Consider the following 23,003-nt stretch of genomic DNA (forward strand, 5'->3'; position numbering starts at 1 on the left):
TATGAAAAATAAAACTGTATTTTATTTTTGACACCTCATAGTCAATACATATTTTCTGAGTGGGTTAGGAAAGTTTTAGTTGATAGCTGTGAGTCTACACTAATAATTACTAGCGAGATACAGATGAACCGCAAGTAAAACTTAATCTTATAAGTTGTAATTGCATGAGTTATTATAATTAAAGAAATGTTCTTTAATACGATTGAAGCTTGATTTTTTTCCTAGAGTTGCATTACATGGGATGTAACTTAAAAAAAAATGACATCAGTTTTGATTCTCCAAAATTGCTGAAAGTGCAGAGTTTATTTTACAAGCAATTTGAAATATAGCTGATCTGGCATTAGCGGCCTCGGTTCTGTTTAGAGAAATCCTCTACCCATCACGCTTTATACTAATAGGTGTCAACCGTTAGCACTACAATTTGTGAACACCCCAAGTCTCTAGAAGCTTGAAACAAGACTTATGTGCATTGCAATTATGATCTAAAATAGTTAATGCCGTTGCTATTGTCAAAACTACAATTGTGCATTGATTTAGACATTTGGAAAACTGACCCTGTTAGTTTGGTGAGAAAAAAACAAACTCCTCATTTTTAGTTTTTATAAGTTTTGTAATTCCTCCAAAGAAAATATCTGATGCTTTTTTGATTTGTGGTTCTACAACTGATGCTTTGTCTTCGAGTACAATTAAACTGCTTGCAGTAACAATGCCTTCTCTCTCCACCCATCAAATTCAACTTTTCCAAGCTAAAACTTTTAAAATGTCAAGAACTTCATCATGCTTATCTTTGGATACTTTTCCTTTGTGATATTTGGAATGTCTATATCATCATCATTGTGGAGATATCTTTCTTTTTATCTGCTTCCTGCGTGCAGAGTGGGAGGCTCTGTTCTCATGCTTGTACAAAACAAAATGTCTTAGTGCAGCACATCCGGCTTTACTTTTCAGCATAGAAAGACATGATATCAATGAACTGGTTGAGAGAAACATAGAGGGACAGAAGCAATTCATATCATTCTGGAAGTTATACAAGGGCATAGGTTGTTAAGATGGACTTCCTAGAAAGTTGAGCATTAAAGAAACAAGGTGCTTTTCACTCTCCAGCACATTCAGCTTAGCTCCAATGAGGAAATCCAGACAAGAGGCTTGGGGTTCAAGACGAAGCACTGTTCAAGCGAGAAAGCCAGAGCTCCATTTCTTGTGTTTTATGACTGTCCCACCTGGAGCGGACTGCCATTCGCTTAGTTTAGTTCTGTGAACAGCAGCTTTCCCAAGAAGGAACCCACAGTAAGGGTGCCTGCAGTGTCCGAGTGATCCCACAAGATTCCTCAGTGCGGGGGTTGCCTGTGAAGTGAGGCACCCATCCTTTACTTGGGGGTGGACAGGGTTACTCGGGTGCAGGTCTGTCCTTTCTGGGGGTCCATGAGAAAAAAGAATTCTAGTCTTTGCTCTTCTTTTCCTTTTGGCTGTGTCTGTGCCTGTAATTTTTGCTGCCGTTGGTGGAATATGCATTTCTTTGACTTTCCAAATTTATTCTCCCCCCCCCCTTTTTTTTTTCTAGGCTTCCATTTTCCGTTTCTCTGTTGTCGGTTTCCTTTCTCCTTTGTTGTCTTTTAAAAGGATGAAGGAATTAATTATGTCCACCAGAGGGCAATCTGGTCCTACACACACACACACACACACACACACACACACACACACACACACACACACACGGTAGTGCATGTGCAGAACCTTGTCTGTTTCTTCTTCCTTCACCACTCCCTGTATTCCTAGTGCAATGTGATGTTTCCTTTAGAGTGTCCTTTCAGTATGGCCAGTGCGTGAGCAGGTAGTCTCACTGATTCAAGAAGTCTGGAACCGACGTCTACGAAATCTTATAAAGAGATTACAGACCCTCAGTGTGAGAGCCTGGAGGGAACAATTAAATTGTCTGAGGTTGTCAAAGAGACAACCTGAATGTATGGTGAAAAAAGAAAATTTGATCTATGAGATTTGGGGTGTATACAACATGTAAAATCAGTATACTCATTTTCTGGGATTCCTTGATATTGTGTGACTAGCTCTGAAGAATTTTACACTATCAGTTTTTATACTTTCTGAACCATTTCTTTGTTTTTCTCTGTTAAGCCATGAATATATGGAACAGATTAATACGATTTTTGAACATCCAATTTGTGGTGAACTTGATAAGTCCTGATGGGCACAGATAGAATATGATTAATAAAACAATTTTTAAAAATTGAGCATTCACTGGATCTGAAATGATTTTAGCATCTCCTAGGTCTGGCTCTGTCTTTGGCCCTGGTCCTGCTTCTGCTTTCAGGTGAATTGCTGAAATTTTCTGATTTCCAACTTTCTCCTCTGTAAAGAAAACACTTTGGACAGAGGTGTCTAGATGTTCTGAATATAGTATTCAGTTCATTTCAAGGAGAAATGCTTCAATTTTTCCTTTCCATATGTTGGTCTTTGTCACAGCAAAGTGCCTGTCTGGGTTCTTCTTCTTCTCCTTTCCCACATCCACCTGCTCCTCCCCTACTCCCCCCTCCTCCATCTCCTTCTCTTTCATCTGCTCCTCCATCATCCCCACCTCCACTCCTCCCACATCTCCTCCTCCATCCATTCCTCCTCCTTCTCCATCACCTCCTCCTCCTTTATTCATCTTCTTTTGATAAAGAAACCAAATTATCGCCAGAGCTGCTTGGTGTTTTCTGATTCAAGTCATGAGAGAAACGCTGCTTTACCTAGGGCCCTGAGAAGCAACACGAGGGGCTGTTGGAATTTGCTGAAAAAGAAGGAATGGTTTGGAGGCTCATTCAAATACTGAGATGCTGAAAACAGAGAAAAAAGGGAAGTTTCCTGGTCAGGCTTTCAGTTTTTGTAAACTTGGAGCTGTACCTTCCTATCCAAAGTCCACCCCAAGTTGCCTAGGTGGGTGGGTCTAAACCTCTTCGTGGACCAAGGTAAAGCTTTAAAGCGTTTATGCCTCGTTGTCTGACTTCGTATGCCTTAGTTGCATAACGGCTCCTGTTACCTGCAAACAAACATTTTCGCAAATAATGTTAGATTTCAACTACGCAAGTATGAACTATTTCCTCCCATGTTTCATTTTAGCACTCCTCATGCAAGATACCTGCTGTACACAGTTCAGATCTCCATGCTTGTAGGTGAGACTCAGTGGAATTAGGATCTGAATAGCAGTCTTCTTCCTAAAATGAGCATGAACTTTGGAAGCAAATTTGACATTGTAAGCCCGGGTTTAGAATACATTAGCTTTAGAAGACCAGACTGTACACTTAGCAAACATTTTCCTTTTAATGTTTACGTCTAACTAAAGTCAATGGAAAAAGTATCAGTGAAAATATGTTTTTCACCTACAGTTATTTGCAGTTTATAATGACCTAATACCGTATCCAAGGATTTCAGTGGACAGTTACTGCCATTGGAATAATTTCTCCATAGAGTTGATTTTTCACTTTCAACGCATGTCTTATCCTAGATGTTTCTGAGTTGGTAGATACTTTGGAATGAGAAATATGGTTCTGAACTTCTGCCTGCAGAAATACTGAGTGGATGCAAGTTAAGAGGTATTTTCAATTTGGTGCTGATTCAGATTTTAAAACTTGCGAAAGGGACTGAGCTCAGGAATTTAAAAGTTTAGTTCTAATCTGGGTGTCATCATACCAGGTGCTAAACATGTTGACTCAAGTAGAAAATAGGGACCCATGTCAGGAAATTCTAAAGCTAGAAGCTGAGATTTTCGAGTGCATTTCCTCATCTCACAGATGAGTAACTGAAGTTTACACAGATTACAGCTCGTTGTTCAGTAGTCACAGTGATCATGTATAATATTGGCTCCTAAAATCTGTTTAGATAAATCAAAAGCTAAGAATCCCAACCAGTGTGCAACATAACTTCTCATACAAATCAGGCTGCTTTGAACATCATCAGTCAGGTCTTCTTTGTATGGCTCAGGCTATGACCAGTGTATAAATCAAGGTCAAGTTTATTAGGGTAAGAGGGTGGCACTAAACAGACATGATCTAAACTAAGAGATGCCCTTTCTATTATACAATGGACTTAAACATTTTAGTATTAAGGGATTTTACCAAAGCAAAACATATGTTTAGTTCCTGTGATTCACTGAAATACTGATGTTGATGAATGGGGTTTCTCACTAACGTTTCAGTGACTTACATGGTCACGTGTACCACTTTCCTTTTTTGCAAATGGCAGGGGTTAATGATTTCTTGTAGAAACTCCACCTGCTATGAGAAGAGATGCTTCCAGGAAGGTGATTGTCAAAAAGTATGGCCCCTTCCTCTCATTAGCAGCATCTCAGACCTAAGGTTAGAATTGTGGTTAGGTAGATGGGAGCGTAGGAATCTGTGCTTCAACAGCTGCCTCTGTCATTGTGAAACTCGGGTTTGAAAATGATCATTCTTGGAAAGACTTGGTGTTGAGGTCAGAGAGCCAAAGTCTGATCATTTTAATGTTTTAGACTTCTGTTGACTGTATCAGGATAGAATAATTTTTTTTTTTTACAAAGGCTTAGCAATTTCTTTTTGCAAGAGAGAAGCATGAAACATTCTCTCTTGTATTTTACATTTCTTTATTTGTGGATTTCAAGATTGCTTGCTCCTGGTTTTTTGGGTTTTCGTTTTAGGAGTCACAGGCATCCCCTGGAAATGATGGTTGTATAGCCACTATCGCATGCATATTTTGCTTTTCTCACCAGTGTATCCCATGGCTTTCCTACCAGAAACCATCCTTCACCCCTTGGGAATCTCTGACTGGTTATACTCCACCTAGCACTCAGTAAATCAAGACTGAATTGTTCCAAGAAGCTCTGTAAAACCTTTACCCAGAGAGCAGTACCATCACTGTTATTACAGAGTTGAACATTTCTCCCACTTAATGATATGAAATGTAAAAAGCATTCCTTGAGTTTCTTGAGGATGGCAAGAACGAAGCTCTGAAGAAACAGTCAAGGGATCGGGGCTAATTAAAATGCAGCAAGGTACAGAAGCCGAGGTAGCCGCACTCGCTGTGCAGTGGCTGTGGTAATCAGCAGTCCCTGGCTTCCCCACACTAATTGACAGGGGATGCAGGGCTCTGAAGTGCACACACCATGCACGCTAATGGAGTCAGCACACACTGCTGTGCTTGCCTGACTTGTCTCATTATCGACCTTGAACCAGCAAAGGTCAGAGGACGGTGCTGCTTTCATCAACGTGACAGGTGTCTGAGGAGCTTCTCTCTGTAGTCTAATAATTTGGCAGTTGTCTTATCCTGTACATGAATTAGTGATCTGATGCTTGAGGTGTGATGGATAAAAAAGAGTCTGTCAGCTCTGGGTAGGGGACTCAGCTCTGGGCGTCTGTATTAGTCCCATCACTAAAGCAGGTGGAAAGATGTGTATTGTAAAGATGCCTTTTGTGTTCTCCTAGATAAAGCATTGGTCTGTATATAATCGTTACATCAAAACGGCATTTTCCTAGAAAACCAGTATCTACAGAAAAATATTTCAACAAGGTATTAACATTAATGAGTCAATTTCTTTCTACCAAGTAGATGTGGACATGTGACACTTCCAGAGTGGGCATAATGATAATGATAATGAATGTTCTTTGAGAAAACTTACAATCAATTAGGAATATCTCCTGAGCTTACCTCATGTGCTGAAAATGACTACCGACACTTATAGGGTACATGAAAGGCACAGAAGGTGGAACTGTGCGGCATATTCTCGTATGTGATACCAAGTTATCTTGAGTAGAAACCTATGATAAAAACAAGAGTATTCATTTGTGTAAGCATCTATTTCTACAAAGGAGATAGAGCAACACAGCGTCCTGTTTTAGCAAGATCTGGGAACATTTGCAAGTTACGCTCAGATGGGATGCCTTTCTGTAAGTCAGTTGCAGACAAAAGCATTGATTTGAGAGAGTGAATGAGTGAGAGACAACTTCTTAAGCACAGAAAGACTTGTGCACTGCTGAATTCAGATCCTGTTCTCAAGGAGAGGAAAGGTATTGATAAGGGGGAAAAGCAGGGTAGTCCTATTAGAGGCAAAAGTCTGAGGGAAAAAGCAAATATTTTAAATGTTTCCCATGGCCACTGGTTGTTCTTGCCTACCTTGAATGCTTGTGAAATCCCTGTCTAATCTCATGTATCTTTGAAGAATTAACCATTCTGTTCAAATTTCCCCAAGTAGTGAAGCTGGTTGTTTATTCTGTTTATCTTTCTCTCTATATTGTGGATACTTTCAGCATCACGTGATTTCAGCGGTTTTGATAGCTTGCTCCTAGGCCTATCTCTCAAGGATGATACAATGTGGTGCGATTCCATAATTCATGGTAGAATTTACAATAAAGATGGAGATAGACCAGGGACTGGGAAGTCAGATGGATTGGAGAGGAAACAAGCTCTATCATTCAGGAGTTGCTTGTCCTCCACTTCATCTCTAAGACTTCATTCCCTCATCTGAAAAGTGTGGTCACAGCATCTTACACACAGTGCTGTTTTGCACATTCTAGAAGATCCAACATTCAGAGTCTCAGCAAATGCCAGCTCCATTCTCAGCTTCCATTTTCTCGCAGCAAACACACCATCGTAGAGAACAGAAACCATGACCTAGCCATCTCCGTGATTGCTTGTTACTTGATACACTGTATCTGGCATAAACAGTGTTCAACGTAAGTTTGCTGAACTAACCCCAAGTTGCCTGAAATATCCATGTGGACTGATTGTTTTAAATCAACTCCGATTCGTTTTGTAAACTTGAAAGAATTTGTGCTGTGCATTATCTGTCATCTCCTTTGCATTTCTTTTACCTGTGTATGCTTCAAGGTGATTCTGCATTTGTGTTTAACCAAAATTATCCTGAAATTTGATTCAAGAACCAAAATAAATAACATTTATTTATGTTATTATAAAATAAAATTTGTATTAACTTGTCTGGGACCAGAATAGAAAGCTTGCTCTGAGGTGTCTTTGTGCATAGTTGAAGTTAGTAAAGTATTATGTTTAATAACAAGTACATAAATACTTTTACTTTTTAAATTAAAAACTGCTATTGGAAAGTCAGATATAGAGAGGAGAGACAGAGAGGAAAGTCAAAGTCTTTTTGAGCTGTGCCTGACTGCTTTCCCAGGCCACAAGCAGGGAGCTGGGTGGGAAGTGGGGTCACTGGGCCGTGAACTGGCACCCATTTAGGATCCTGAGACGCGCAAGTTGAGGACTTTAGCCACTAGGCTATCACACTGGGCCCAATATATAGATATTTTATCTGACAGTATAAAAGATGAATATTAGTCAAGAGCCAAGCACTAGTTCCATGCATGTTTTCATACTTGGTAAAGTTCTAAAATATATTCCTCAAAATAATAGTCCTATCTTGTATGGTATTTAGTTAATCTTATTATGACAAAATACATAAAACAGAAAAGTTAACATCTTTTAAAATCTGCATTAAAATGTCTATTTGAAAGGAAAATTGAGAGAGACAGACAGATATATCTTTCTTTTTGTTGGTTCACTTCCCACATGGTCACAGTGCCATTTATCTTAGCTATCTTCTGCTACTTTTCCAGGTGTAGTAGGAGGAAGTGGGTCAGAAATAGCAGCTGGGACTCAAACCTGTGCCTATGTGAATGCTGATGTTGTAGGTGGCAGGTTAACCCACCTTGCGACATTGTCAACCCTACCATCGTCAGCATCTTAAGCATACAATTCGACACCACTAGGAACATACAATTCAACCACTACTTCGCAGCCAGTAGCACTAGCCATCTCAAAAATTCTTGTATGTCTTGCAAAACTGAAACTCTATACCTACAAAATCATGAATGTCCAGTTGCTACTTCCCTCAGGCCCTTCTAATCTCAAATTCACTTTATTTCTCTGTGAATTTGTCTTCTCTAGCTACCTCCTATGAGTGGAACCATACGATATTTGTCCTTTCGTGACAAAGGCGTTTCGCTTAGCAGAATGTCTTGAAGGTTGTTGAGCATGTTCTCAACGTGCTTATCCGTGTTATGCCATATGTTAGACATTTCTTTCCTTCTTAAGACTGAATAATAAATGCGCATCATGTTTTGCCTGTTTAGTCCAATGGAGGACATTGTTTTGCTTCCATTCTTTTTAGCTTTTGTGCATAGGGTTGACGATAAGCGATTTACGCAATCTCTCTGTTTTTCTGCCTTCATTTCTTTTGGTTATATACTTGGAAGTGGGAATGCTATAACTGGTTGTAAGTATGTTTTTGAAACTTTAAACGATTTTCTGTAATAGTTGGCCATTTTACAATCCCACCAATAGTGTACCAAAGTTCCAGTTTTTTTTTTTTCATATCTTGTCAGCACCTGTTCTTTCTTTCTTTTTCAAATTGTATTTATTTACTTGAAAGGGAGAGGGAGAGAGGGAGTCAGGAAGAGAGAGTGCTGTTCACTCCCCATCTGGTCGCACGAGCCTGGGCTGTGTTAGGCTGGATTCAGGAGCCAGAAACTCCATCATGGCAAGGATTAAGGGCATGAGCTTTCGTCTGCTGCTTCCCAGGTGCGTAAGCCGGGGAGCTGGTTGAGAATTAGGGTAGCAGGCTCAAACCGGCATTCCGGAATAGGATTTGTGTGTTCCATGTGGTGGCTTAACATGCCAATACTGACTTTAAAAAGATTTATTTATTTATTTGGAAGTCAGAGTTACAGAGATGAACATGGTAGGGAAAAAGAGAAAGAGCTCTCCTGGCCCCAGCCTTGTCTGCAGCAACAGTGGCTGGACCTGGGGGAGAAGCCAGGACCCAGGAGCTTCACCTCAGAGTCCCACTTTGGTAGCCAAGTGCCCTGACATTTGGATGGACCATCCTCCCCTGCTTTTCCCAGGGCATTATCCGGGAGCTTGACTGGAAGGGAGAGCAGCTGGGAGAGGGATTGGTGCTCATGTGGGATGCTGCATTGTGGGCAGCTGCTGCTAGCCACTATGCTGCCATACCACAATACTGTTCTCTTTTCCTATTTGCTCTTGATATCAACCTTTATACTTGGGATTGGAATTTGAACGTAGGAATTTGGCTTGGGGACACACATACCCAGAGAATAACATGTGATATGAATGTTTATTTCTTAGATTCCAAAAGTTGATACAGTGATTCTTTTATTATGTGACTCATCATGGTAAAAAAAAAATTGGAGTTAATTTAAAAGAAAATGACAAAGCCCATATAAAAAGATATGTAAGGCAACTACGAAAAAGAAAATTTAAGGTCACTTTGAAAAGCTTCGTTTTGAACACCATTGTCTTGGGCAGCAGCCACTGGCCTCATATGGCATTTGATTAGCAGTGGATGTTGTCCAAGTTGATATGCACTGGAAGGCTGTAACAGATATCAAATCCTAAAAACTTCAAAAACAAACTTGGCACAGAAAGCATAAAGTATTTTATTAAAATTTTATATTGATTACATATTAGAATGACGATATTTGGGGTATTTGCTTCAGTAAGATATTCTAATTACATTAATTGGATTCATTTCTTTTAGAAATGTGATCTTTGCAGATGTGTCCTGCATTGTATTCCCATATCAAAACAGTTTTTTAGATTTTAGCACTTAAAGACAGGCTTTAACCAAAGGTCTGGAGAAGTCCTTGCTCATTGTGCTCATTCAATTATTCTTAGCTACCTTCTATCTGAATGCTTATATTGCCTATTAAAAATAGCTACAAAAGCGTATGCACACGAAGCTTACATCTATGTAAAATATTCACACAAAAAGACAGAAAGGTGTCTTGGGATGGTGTAATCCTGGGCAAATTGTCCTGTTTTTCATAATTTCTTGAAATGAGCTTTTCACTTAGAATTTTTTTCCCAATGGACAAAGGCAAGAGTTGACCTGGGAGCCTTACTGGCTTCTGGATATGGTGGTCTCATATGCTGAAAGCTTGTTCTTAGTGAGGGGACACTGAGGTGGTATGTGTTGGGTCATGAAACTCTACCTACTCGAACGGATTATTCTTGGTCTCTGGAATGGATTGGTCCTCCTAGGTGTGGATTACAGAGACCGGTGAGTCAGATGGTTATAGAAGAGTCAACTGGACCCCCTCTTGTTTCACCATGTGACATCTACCTCCTCTTTTTTCATACACTTGACTTCCTTTCTACTTCTTCGTATGTCATGCTGCAGCTGAGGACCCTTGGCTGGGGTTTGCACAGCACTGTTTAGAGTTTTCATCAATTAGAATCATGAGTCAAATACAATTTTTTTCCCATATATCCTTCCCAAGGTCAAGTATTCTACTAAAACATCACAAAATGGACTGGCAGCCTGTTTGTTAAGAGAAGCCTAAGTGAAGTGTGGTTATGTCCTTTGAAGATGCCTGACTGTGGTCTTTCTAATGTGGAGGAGAGTGAGTATGTTATAGGACCTCAAGGAGTGATTTTCGATCCCTTCCTGGCTAACAACAGCCTAGTCCCGGTGCTGGGCAGAAATCTCTTTGGCCCAGAGCAAGTAAAGAAGATTTTATACTCTCCATCCTCCGCAAGAAGCTGCAGTTATTTCTCAAGGTCAGGTCAGAGAGGGGCCTGAGGACGAGTAATAACAGTCCTCTAAGGGCTTTACATCTTAGCAATGGTTTATAAGCATGTAAAGCTGATAGTAAAATAATTCCAAAATAAATAAACACTAGGTGCATAAGTGCCCTCAGAGATCCGTAAATCTGAATGTGTAAGCTGCAAGTGCAAGGAGCAGATAAAACTTTTTCCTTCTAACATCCATTAAAGAGGGCAGAAGCAGGAGCACAGAAGCATGTTATGCAAAGGTGGAGGGATGTTTTCAAGTATTTAAAATTGTAATCTAGTGTGGATTTCATTGTTTCAATGGGTATTGGTTGAACTCCTACTATATTCTAGGGATGTTTTAAGGCTGAAAATACAGCAGTAGGTAATGCTTACAGAATTCCATAGTTAAATAGAATTTATATTCTTGTAGGATAATCGAGGCAAAAACAAATGTATGATTAAGGTTTGTAGCATCTTGGATAGCAATAAGGATCAAGGAGAAAAACCAAGCAGTAAAACAAGGCAGTTGTGTGGGCAGGGCACAATTATATTTTTTTAAAATTTGGTGTGACATGGCCAAAGAAAGTCTCTGAGAAAGTGGTGTTTGAGTAAGAAAGATCCAAAGGGATCCTCAGGAATAAGACAGGTAGATGATTGGTAGAAAATCACTCCAAGAAAGGTTATATCAGGATCATTTAGCCTAGTAAAGATGGCAATGTCCCATGTTGGAGCCCTATGTTGGGTTCCCAGCCCCAGTTCCTGACTGCAGCTTCCTGCTCAGGTAGCCTCCATGAAGTGACAAGTTTTTAGGTGCCTACCACACAAGTGGACAACCCTGACTAGCTTTGGCTGGGCTGGGCTTCATCCTGTCCATTTCTGGGCATTGGGGAGTAGATGAGATCTCTCAGTTCACCAGTCTCTCATTCGATATCTGTCTTCCTCTGTCTTCCTGCTTAGTGAACTCTTTGTTTCAGCCTAACCTTTAATGTTGTTGTTTCATTGTCTTGCTAGTCCTGCCTCCACAGGTAGAACCCCTAAGCCTTCTTCAAAGTGAAGAGTGGCTTGGTTTAAATCTTTTCCCCATCCCTACTTGCTTGTTGCAACTCTTGGGGCCATCTCATTCATTTATTCCTTTGTGCTAATGACAGGGGTTTGGAGACACCTTTCAGGCAATTTGTAAGCTTCGTTTTGGAAACAACAGCCCACTAGACTGTGCTTGCTAGACTGATAGTACTGGTAAAGTAGTGTAAGGCAGAGGGGTAAGATGGCTGTGACTGATTTTCACCAGCTTTCAACACACCTCGATACCATTCCTGTGCCAATTTGATTGTCAGAATCCAGGGATGCTTTGCACACTGGTCAAGTTCTCTTAAAGAAGTTCAAAGCCTGTTCACTTCCTCGGTGCTCACTGGTCTTTCTGTTCTCTACCACCAAACACAGATCAAGTGAATATCGGTGCCAGAGGTGTGACCACGCAGAGAGCTGGACAAGCTGATGGACTTCACACTCTCTGAATCATTTATCTGTGGTGTGACTCCACTGCAGGAAGTTTAATGGAGACTTCACATCGTTTGTGTAAAATTCTTGGCAGGATTCTCCTGTCTGTAACTCCTTCAGGGTTCACGGCTCAGGAACTGGCTCTGCCACAGTGCCAGGTGCCGCGTCAACAATCTGAGCCATTCTTGTTACTCCTTTCTTCTTTCTCTCTACCTTCACTGGCTGCTGGCATGAAGGAATGGCAGGAAAACAGAAGACTTATCAGTATCTTGAATAGAGAACTCCATCCTGGTCTCCCAATGATTTGTTAGCTGGACCAGAGGCACGGACACTTCAATACATGGTAATGGCACTGCAAGTGGCAGCTTAACCCACTCTGCCCCCAATACCAGCCCCAAAGTTTGAGGGAGAAAATGTACCATTCTCTTTTCCTAGTTTCTGGAGGTGGACAGGAATCCCTGTCTTGTAAAAGTCCCACATCGATCTCTGCTTATCATTTCCAAGTGTCTCTCCTTTCCTTTGAAAGACACTGACACCATGGATTAGTATCCACTAGGATGACTTCATCTTTACATGATTACATCTTTTGAACACTGTATTTGAATAAATTCACATTCAAAAGTACCAGGAGTTAGGATTTCAATGTATTTTGGGACAGATGTTATTTCACCCATAATAGCTCATGTGGGTAATGAGTATCACAGATTTAGAGAGAAGGGGGAATTTCTTATGAGATGATATAGCAATAACAACAACACAATATAACCACAGCACAGTCAAAAGTTAATAGAACTGGAACCTGAAGAGTAAGTAGAAGTTGAAGTGGAAGGGAAGATCTTCATGTTCAAGCTCAGCTTCGAGAAGTGAAGGCGCTGGTTGCAACCCACTTGGAACAATCACCATGAGTCTACAGAAAGGCAGCCAGAAGTCAAATTTCTCCATTCAGAAACGTGACTGTGTCATGCTAATGCAGATTTTATTACTCTCCAGCTTTCCTTTCATCTCTAAAACTCAGATTGCTCAGTGTTAATTTGGTTTTGGCAGCAGCTCCGAAGATTCAGAAGGACCAGTCTGGGAACCAACTTGAAGTCTCCTCTGTCTGCTTATTGCCCTAAGCTCAGCTCCTGTTAACAAAAGGCAATCTGGAGAGAATCTTAAATATTCAAATATCTATGCAAATAAAGTAGAAACTGCAAATAATCAGTACTTTTAGACTGCATTTTAGAATTTCTCCATTTATTATAGTTGCCTTGATTGAAGTAAAGGACACAATAAACAAATTCTGACCCTTAATCATGGTGTGAGAAACACGTTTTGAAGGCAAGTTAAATTGTGTCTGTACTTTTCTGAGAGAGTCCTATGTATTCCACAGAGCATATATTTTTATGAAGAATTATTTTTTGTGAAAGGCAGGGTTAGACAGAGAGGAGAGAAAAAGAGTGAGTGAGTGAGAGAGAGAATCATCCATCTGCTGTTTCACTTCCCAGATGATCACAACAGCCAGCGTTGAGCTGATCCAAGGCCAGGAGCCAGGATCTTCTTTCAGGTCTCCCGTGTGCCTGCCGAGTTCCAAGGACTTTGGCCATCCTCTGATGCTTTCCCAGGCCATAAGCTGAGAGCTGTTTTGAAAGTGGAACAATTGGTGCCACAGGATTAGCTTGCTGTGCTACTGCACTGGCCCCATCACAGAGCATTTTTTTTTTTAATGAGGACTAATAATTTTATACCTGAATTTTCAACTGCTTAAAGGAAAAGTCCAAATTCAACTGAAATTCAATTCCCAAGAGAAACAAAGCAGAACTGAAGGTGCAAATCACAGAAATCACAGGAGTGACTGTTCAGTGATCCAGCTCATCCACTAATGTGTTCTCTTCTGAATAGATTGATAAATTTTTCCCATTTTCTCCTCGTAACGGATTAATTGAATGAACCTAATGTGAAGGTTATTTATGCCACTTCAATAAATTAGTGATTTGCACATAAGATAGAATTCTCTTCTAGTTGTTGTGTCAAAGAATCTCTTGCAAAGAGGAGAACTAACAGTTGGGATGAATCATCTCCAGTTTATTATCCCGTTTCCACAGTTGTTATACAATTGTAGTCCCTAAACAGAGGTTGCAAGTACAGGTAAGAGTAGCAGAGGGAAGCTCTTCTTTCATTATGTTCTTTTCAGTTCTGTGATGTTTTCCGCCAACACAAACTTTGGGCTATGGGGATAATAGCCACTGACTGACTTATTTTCTTAGTTATTTTCTGATGTATCCGACTGCCACAAGGCTGAGGTAAAAAATGGTTAGCTTCATTTCAGGGAGAAAATCAAGCGTTGTCTGCTTTCCATTCATATCTTATTCCTTAGTAAATGAGCTTAAGGAATTGAACAGCCAATTTGAATCAATGCTTATGCGATTGACATATATGTGCCTAAGTACAAGAGTTTTATCAATGAGGCATGATTGTAAGGAAAGCCATGCCTTGTACCTAACCCCTCTAGAGCCAGCTGCTCGTGCCAGGGAAACCTCTTCCATCCTGCCTGCTTCTTTCTGGGCCTTAGGAAATCGGAATCAGCCAGGCTTGCTGGACTCTGCAGCTCTCACAGTGCTTCAGTGAGTCCACAGCAAGTGCAGCTTTCTGCATTGAAATCATCTTTCTCCTGGAGAGAATGTTGTGCCTGCTTACTATTTATCAAGTGAAAACTGGCATTTGCCTTTCTAACTTTTCAGTTCTTCCCGAGTTCCTCCAGCTTTCCTGGCGTGTGTGAAGAATCTGCATCCCCAGGTTATTTGTGGTAGATATGCACGTTGCTGACCTTCTTATCTGCACACAGGAAAAATAGCTGCTCAGGATTGAAAAAAAAAATAATTCACTTCTCCCCAAAGGACTGAAAATCATGTTTATTCTAGAATATCTTTAAAAGATAGAAAGAAGAGGAAAAACAGCCTAGGCTATCATAACCACTTAGAGGTAACATTATCAGTATTTCAGTCTATCTTTTCAATCATATGGCTTCCTGAAATTTTTTTTTTATTTTGTAAATGAATTGCATTTGTATTCCCCCTAAAGGGCTGTTTGTGTTCATCAGAAATGAAATAGCAAGGTGGTCAAGAGAACGGGCTTGTGGCTGTGAACACTGAGTGTGCATATTCGAATCCTAATTTCCTCATTTCTGCAAACTTGAGGAAGTGATTTGGCTTCTATGAATCTCATTTTTCTAACCCATAAAATGAACATAATAATCATGGGCACTTCAGGGACCTATTGGAAAAGTCAAATGACACATTATTCATACCAAACTTTCAGATTGTTAGCTATCATATGTCTTCAATCATTATAAAATATTTATAAAATACTTTTATAAGACTATATATGATTTTGTCTTTGGAATACATTGTAGTTAACTTACTTGTTCATGTATGTTCAAATATTTAGCTAGCTTATACTCTTTTATGTATATAAACAATCTTGGGGTAAATATATTTGTGTGAAAAGGTTTATTCAGTTTCTTTTCTGATTGTCTCCGTTCCAACAACAACAAAAAAGCAGAATGAATAGTCAAAGCAAGATGTGTATACTATTAATTTCTTCCCAATGGAGTTATTTCTGTTTATATTTCCAATGGCACAATCATAATAGAACTCTTTCACTACTCTCTTACTAGTAGGTAGTCTCTGTGTGTTCATATATATCAATAATATTTGATATATCAATTTATTCTTTGATTGCTACAAAGTTTGAATAGTGGTAGTAGTATGCATAAGTTTTAAGGGAAATTGAATTCATTGAGGATTTGCTTGAGTACTGCGAAGTGAAAATCTAGAGTGATTTGCTCCAGCATCCATGGGGTTAGTGCAACCAAAATGTGCGCAGTGAACAAACTTACAGCCTCCTTGTCCACTTTAAGGAAGTCATCAATACCTTTTCCCTTGATTTATTATATTCTCCACTCAGAGACCCCACTTTCTCATCTTTGACGAGTTAGGGTCATCCATCTTTCCAACTGTGAGTTTCGTTGAAGAGCATAAAGGACAATATTGAACATTGTTTGATGATGGACCTGGAGAAGTCACAGACTACGGAGAACCAGCCAACCCTAGGTGTCACATGGAGTTAATAGTAAAGCGTGGCAGAAGTGTCTTGGAGAATCAGTTGAGAACAGAATACATGCCATGTGCTGCAATGTCTTGGTGAACTGTGGGATCTAAGAGACAGGATGCTTTGAAAAGGGATGTTTCCCATTGAAATATTTGTTTTTTCATTAATGGAGAGGTTGTTTTTTGTGTCTAAATATTCAAAGAAGAGGCAATTTTTACACTATTTAGTTTATATTCTTGTAATTAAAATAAGTGGGCTTACACAGTGTGATAATTCAATACATGTGTACATTATATAAGGATCACGTCGGAGTAGTTAGCATTCATGTTTGGTTTGATTTATTTTTATTTTTATTTGAAAAGTAGAATTACAGAAAGAAAGAGAATGGGAAAGAGAGAGAGACAACTTCCATCCACTGGTTCACTTGCCAAATAGCTCCAACAGCTGGAACTGAGCCTATGCAAACACAGGTGCCAGGAGCTTCTTCCTGGTCTCCCACATGGGTGCGGGGTTCCCAAGAAATGAGCCATCCTGTGGTGTTTTCCCAAGCCACAAGCAGGGAGCTGGATTGGAAATAAAGAAGCTGGGGTATGAACTGGTGCTTATATGGGATGCTGGTGCACGGGTGGCCTCCCTCCTGATTTCTTAAATATTTAATAATTTTTGGTTAATGAATAATTGCACATATTCTGGATACAGGTTATTTTAGTGCATGTATCCAATCTATCTTGATTAAACCAGTATTTAACATTTAAACCAGTATTTTACATTTTCATTTCTCTGCATTACATCGAAGTCTACATTCTTCTCATGAATCATAAGGCATGTAATAGGGTATTGTGAATTATTATGCTGTAAAAATACTAAAACTTAACCTTTCCTTCTAAGTATAGTTTGGTATCTGTTATTCTGTCTCTCCCTACTCGCCCTCCCTTTCACCTGTTCCAGTTTATTCCTATCCTGCATCCAGACTGTTTTTGCAGCTTCTACTTATGAAAGAGAACAGGCAGTTGTAGTTTCCTGTATCTGAGCTTTCTCACATAATATAATGCTGTCTAGTTTCATCAGTTTTGCCAGAAAGATCACTATTTGTTGTTTGTAGCTTAATAATTTTCCACTCTGTAGATGTACATAGCAATTTTCTTTATGCATTCATCCAGAAACAAACTCCTTGGCTGATGAAGTGTCTTAGCACTTTGTAAATAGTACAACAAATATGGAAGTGCATCAATGTCTTTGGCATGCTGATGCTACTCCCTGAGGATTTATGCCGGTAGTAGACCTGTCTGGATTGTACAGGTAAATCTGCTTTGGATTCTTTGAAGAATCTCCACATTATTTTAATTAGCATTCCCACTAATGGTGTCTAAGGGGTCCCTTTTATCCACATCCTCGTTAGCACTTGTTATTTTCTATCTAGTGATGATTCTAACTGGGATGAAATGATATCTCATTACAACCTTGATTTACATTTCCATGACAGCAAATAATGTTGAGTGTTTCTTCATAAGTTTGTTGGCTTTGAATAGCCTCTTGAAAAGTGCCTCTTCATATCTGTTTGCACTTTTTTTAAGATGTGTTATTCATTCTCTGGTATTTTTGTCAAGTTCCTCACATATTGTGAGCATGATATTTGAGTAACTGCTGACATGTTACATGCGTAGTTGAGTGCCATGGAGTTTGTCTTGTTGAGTTTTTGGATGGGCAGCACCTCCTAATTTAATTTTGTTATTTAGTCTGCTTGGTTTCCATTTTGTAAATGGAATATATGTATTTAGTGTTGAAGGTCATGTAATTGGATTAAGCAAGATGTTGCAGTGATTAATTGAATTAAAAATATATCAGAATGGGGCCCGGCGGCGTGGCCTAGTGGCTAAATTCCTCGCCTTGAACACAATGGGATCCCATATGGGCACCGGTTCTAATCCCGGCAGCTCCACTTCCCATCCTGCTCCCTGCTTGTGGCCTGGGAAAGCAGTCGAGGATGGCCCAAAGCTTTGGGACCCTGCACCCATGTGGGAGACCTGGAAGAATTTCCTGGCTCCTGGCTTCTGATTGGTATAGCATCGGCCATTGAGCTCACTTGGGGAGTGAATCATCGGGTGGAAGATCTTCTTCTCTGTCTCTCCTCCTCTCTGTATCTCTGACTTTCCAATAAATACATAAATCTTTAAAAATATATATACCAGAATGGGCCCGGCGCGGTGGCGCAAGTGGTTAAAGGTCCTCGCTTTGCATGCCCGGGATCCCATATGGGCACCGGTTCTAATCCCGGCAGCCCTGCTTCCCTTCCAGCTCCCTGCCTGTGGCCTGGGAAAGCAGTCGAGGACGGCCCAAAGCTTTGGGAACCTGCACCCGCGTGGGAGACCCGGAAGAGGCTCCTGGCTTCGGATCGGCATAGTATCGGCCCGTTGCGCTCACTTGGGGAGTGAATCATCGGATGGAAGATCTTCCTCTCTGTCTCTCCTCTCTGTATATCCGCCTTTCCAATGAAAAAATAATAAAAATAAATCTTTAAAAAAAAAATATATATATATACCAGAATGGCATCCTGTATCTTTGTGGGTGGCTCCTAAACCATATTGATTTTATGAAGTATTTCTGAGGAAGGTGGGATGAGAAGTTTATGGAGAGGGAATTCTGAAGTGCCTTAATGAAACCCCTGTAGGCCAGTGTTCTAGGCCATTGAGAGGTCAGATACAGCTCCCTTGGAGCTTTCCTTTCAGGAATCCAGTTTCAATATAAAAATTAGTGTTAGAAAATCTTAACTTTGGCAAGGGTATATCATCACTTTCTTTCTGCTTTTAATCTCTCATCTGTTGCCCCAGTGCAGGCTGTTTATTTATTTTGTTTCAGAGTTTTGTTAAGATTTTTACAACATGGACTTCATTATGTAATTACATAACAGATCTGGTAACTGCTTCAGAGGAACCATTCTAAACTATGAGGTGCCTAAGATAGTATTTAAAGACCCTCTAATTACCTAATTATAATGCCTAATAGACCAGAATAACCGGCAGGAAGGGTATCTTTGGAACTGTAAGAGAAGCTTTGTGGCCTTTAGGGTATATATTGCCAGTTATGAAAATAACCCCACCATTATATCATTATATAATGGCATATAATGACAAAGGAGGTGTTAATGTAAGATATAATAAATGTTATATGCATTTAATTTTTTGCCATAAACTAGCTTATTTCATTTTCACAAAGGCTATGTAGGAGCAATTAAAAATATCTTTATCCCATTGGGCAGCACAAAAGTATTATGTTTTAGATACAGGTTGATTGTAGATTTTGAAAGAAAAACAAAAAAAGTGTGAAATATTTCCAGTCAATGTTAAAAGCATGACTATTGATATCAGATTTATAGAAACACACTTAAGGTTTCAAAGACAAAAGCTAAGATATTAGGTTTATGTATTTGAATCTGGCATACTGTTCTTTTCTGGGTAACAATGAAAAAAATTGACAATGGAACTCAAACATGTTGGGGCCTTGAAATCATGTGATTGCTCTAGATCTAAGTTGGGTGAAATTCTCTCTTTGGGAATGCGAAGGAGAGAGATCTTCTACTCACTGGTTCTCTTCCCAAATGGCCATAATTTCCTGGACTAAACCGCACTGGAGCCAGAAGTTAGCAACTTCATCCAGATCCGTCACAAGGGTGAAGGGGCCCAAGGACTTGGCTCATCTTCTACTGCTTTCCCAGGAACCTTGGTAAGGAAGCGAATTGGAGCAGCAGGGACTCAGTCCAGGGCTCTTATGGGATATCAGCTTAGCAGATGGTAGTTTAGCCTACCCATTTCCATTATTTAGACTTTGTTTATTTATTTGAAAGACACAGCTACAAAAGGAGGGGGAGGAAAAGAGAGAGAATCTATGGACATTTATGATAATAATTTATGTGACTTTTTAATTCCATTTTGTAAATGAAATTAACCTTGCAGATTTTCTAACTCCCCATCTTTACATACCCTTTGTTCCATAGCAAAACTTGAATGACATTCAAACCTATAGTTTTGGAGTGAGTACTTTGGGGATACTCCTAATTTATACATCTCAGTAAATATTGTTTCTCATTTTTTGAGTCTTAAAAAATATTTCCGGGCCCGGCGCGGTGGCGCAAGTGGTTAAAGGTCCTCACCTTGCACGCCCGGGATCCCATATGGGCACCGGTTCTAATCCCGGCAGCCCTGCTTTCCTTCCAGCTCCCTGCCTGTGGCCTGGGAAAGCAGTCGAGGACAGCCCAAAGCTTTGGGACCCTGCACCCGCGTGGGAGACCCGGAAGAGGCTCCTGGCTTCGGATTGGCAAAGTATCGGCCCGTTGTGCTCACTTGGGGAGTGAATCATCGGACGGGAGATCTTCCTCTCTGTCTCTCCTCTCTGTATATCCGCCTTTCCAATAAAAAATAATAAAAAATAAATCTTTAAAAAAATTTCCTTTATTTCCATTCCTCAAAATGAATATCGGATATCAATTTCATTCTTTCATGGTAGCTCGAAAATGAACTCTTACTGTCCATTTTGCTCATCAATATAAACATATACAATGAAAAAAAACATAAATAAGAAGATATCCTATTCGCTTTTCAAAATCATTCTTCTTCCAAATCCAAGATGAGAAATTTCTGGATTTGATCATGAAGGCATAAGAGGGACAAGATTTACTCTTTCATTGTAACAAATTATGGAACTAGGTAAAGTTTGTAAAAGAATTATCTTCAAATTATATGATTTGAAAAATGGTTGTTTTGAAGTTCTTTGTATATCCTGGAAATTAGCCCCCTATCACCTATATCGTGTGCAAAGATCTTCTCCCACTCTGTGGGTTGCTTTTTTACTTTGTTGATTGTTTCCCTTGCTGTACAGAAGCTTCTTAGTTTGATGAGGTCCCATTTGTTTATTCTGTTCTCAACTGCTATTGCTTTTGGTGTCCTTCTTAGAAAGTCGGGACCTACTCCTAGGTCTTGCAGGGTATTTCCTACATTTTCTTGCAAGAGTTTGAAGGTTTCTGGATGTAGGTTTAGGTCTTTTATCCATGTAGATTGGATCTTAGTGTATGGTGATAGATGTGGGTCTATCTTTTTGTTTCTACAGGCTATCAGCCAGTTGTCCCAACAACATTTACTAAAGAGGCCTTCCCACTTGCTTGAACTGTCATTGGTCTTTTTGTCAAAGATTAATTGGCTGTATTTGTGTGGGTTCCCTTTTGGTGCTTCTATTCTATTCCATTGATCTTCCTTTCTGTCTTTGTGCCAGTACCAGGCTGTTTTGATAACCACTGCTCTATAGTATGTCCAGAGAAATGTTCATTTCCTTTGCCTATTTTTCAAAAGAAGATATTCAAATGACTAGCAGACATGTGAAAAGATGCTCAGGCTCCCTAACCATCAGGGAGCTACAAATGAAAACCACATTAAGGTACCACCCAACTCCAGTGAGATTGGCCTACATTCAGAACTCTGCTAACAACACCTGCTGGCATGGATGTGGGGAGAGGTACTCAGAGTGCAGGCTATTACAACCACTATGGAAATCAGTATGAAGAGTGCTTGGACAATTGCAAATAAATCTGCTGTATGACCCAGCTATCCTGCTGCTGGAAATATACCAAAAAGAAATGAAAAATGCATATGAAAATGGGATCTGTGATTCTATATTTGCAGCAGCACAATCTTCATTAGCAAATACATGGACACACTCCAGATGCCTGTCCAAAGAGGAGTGGTTAAAGAAACTGTGGTACATCTACTCCGTGGAATATTACTCGGCCATTAAAAATAATAAAATAGTACCAATTGCATCTAGATGGTCCCAACTAGAAATCACTGTGACCGGTGAAATAAGTCAATCCCCAAAGCTCAAATACCATATATTCTCTCTGATATCAGGAAACCATCATGAAAATTGTAAGGTCAATAGCCCTTTCCATACTGTTTTTTTGGCTGCATCTCATGTTTTTTTATGTCTTGATTTCATTTTCATTTCTTCCAAATACTTTTTTTTTCCTTTGTCAAATTCATCACTAGCTCGTGATCACACGGTGGCACCATTTTACCAAAGACGCTTTTGTGTTTTCTTTTCATCATCCATGCATTGGTTATTCAGTGGTGCAATTTTTCGACTCCATGGTGCTGTGATTTTAACATTGTTGTTCTAATTCACACTGGTTGTTTTCCTTATTTTGTGGCTTCTCCTTTAAAGGAATGTATAGTGATAGAGTAACAGAAACTACCATATCCAGATGTAGGGATACAATGCAATATGCATGCCTGCTTCCAAATCAATGATGGACTCTCAATGAAATTATTGGACATGAGTAGACAATGGAACGCTAGACTGTCTGACATTGTACCAGCCATGTCAGGCAAACTTCACACAGACTCACGGAGCCATGACTCCTTATGAAGGACTAAACTATTGTAACAACATGGGAAAAATCAGTTGGGTGGTGGGAATTTGATGGGAGGGCAATCCCAGACTATGGAATTGTACTATAAAATTTAAAAATTTAAAATAAAAATTCAAAAAAGATTAAAAAATGAAAATATTATAAAGATTTGAAGGCAGAGAAGATAGTTATCATTGGCTGCAAGTTAAATGATATGATTCTCCCAGTATACCATCTATTTTTTAAAAGATTTATTTTATTTTTTATCGGAAAGTCAGATATACAGAGAGGAGGAGAGACAGAGAGGAAGATCTTCCATCTGATGATTCACTCCCCAAGTGAGCACAACGGCCGATGTTATACCAATCAGAAGCCAGGAACCAGGAACTTCTCCCATGTCTCCCACACATGGGTGCAGGGCTCCAAGGCTTTGGGCCTTCCTCGACTGCTTTCCCAGGCCACAAGTGGG

Source organism: Ochotona curzoniae, unplaced genomic scaffold (genome assembly GCF_017591425.1).
Source record: "Ochotona curzoniae isolate NIBS_2020 unplaced genomic scaffold, NIBS_Ocur_1.0 scaffold_461, whole genome shotgun sequence".
NCBI classification, from domain to species: domain Eukaryota; kingdom Metazoa; phylum Chordata; class Mammalia; order Lagomorpha; family Ochotonidae; genus Ochotona; species Ochotona curzoniae.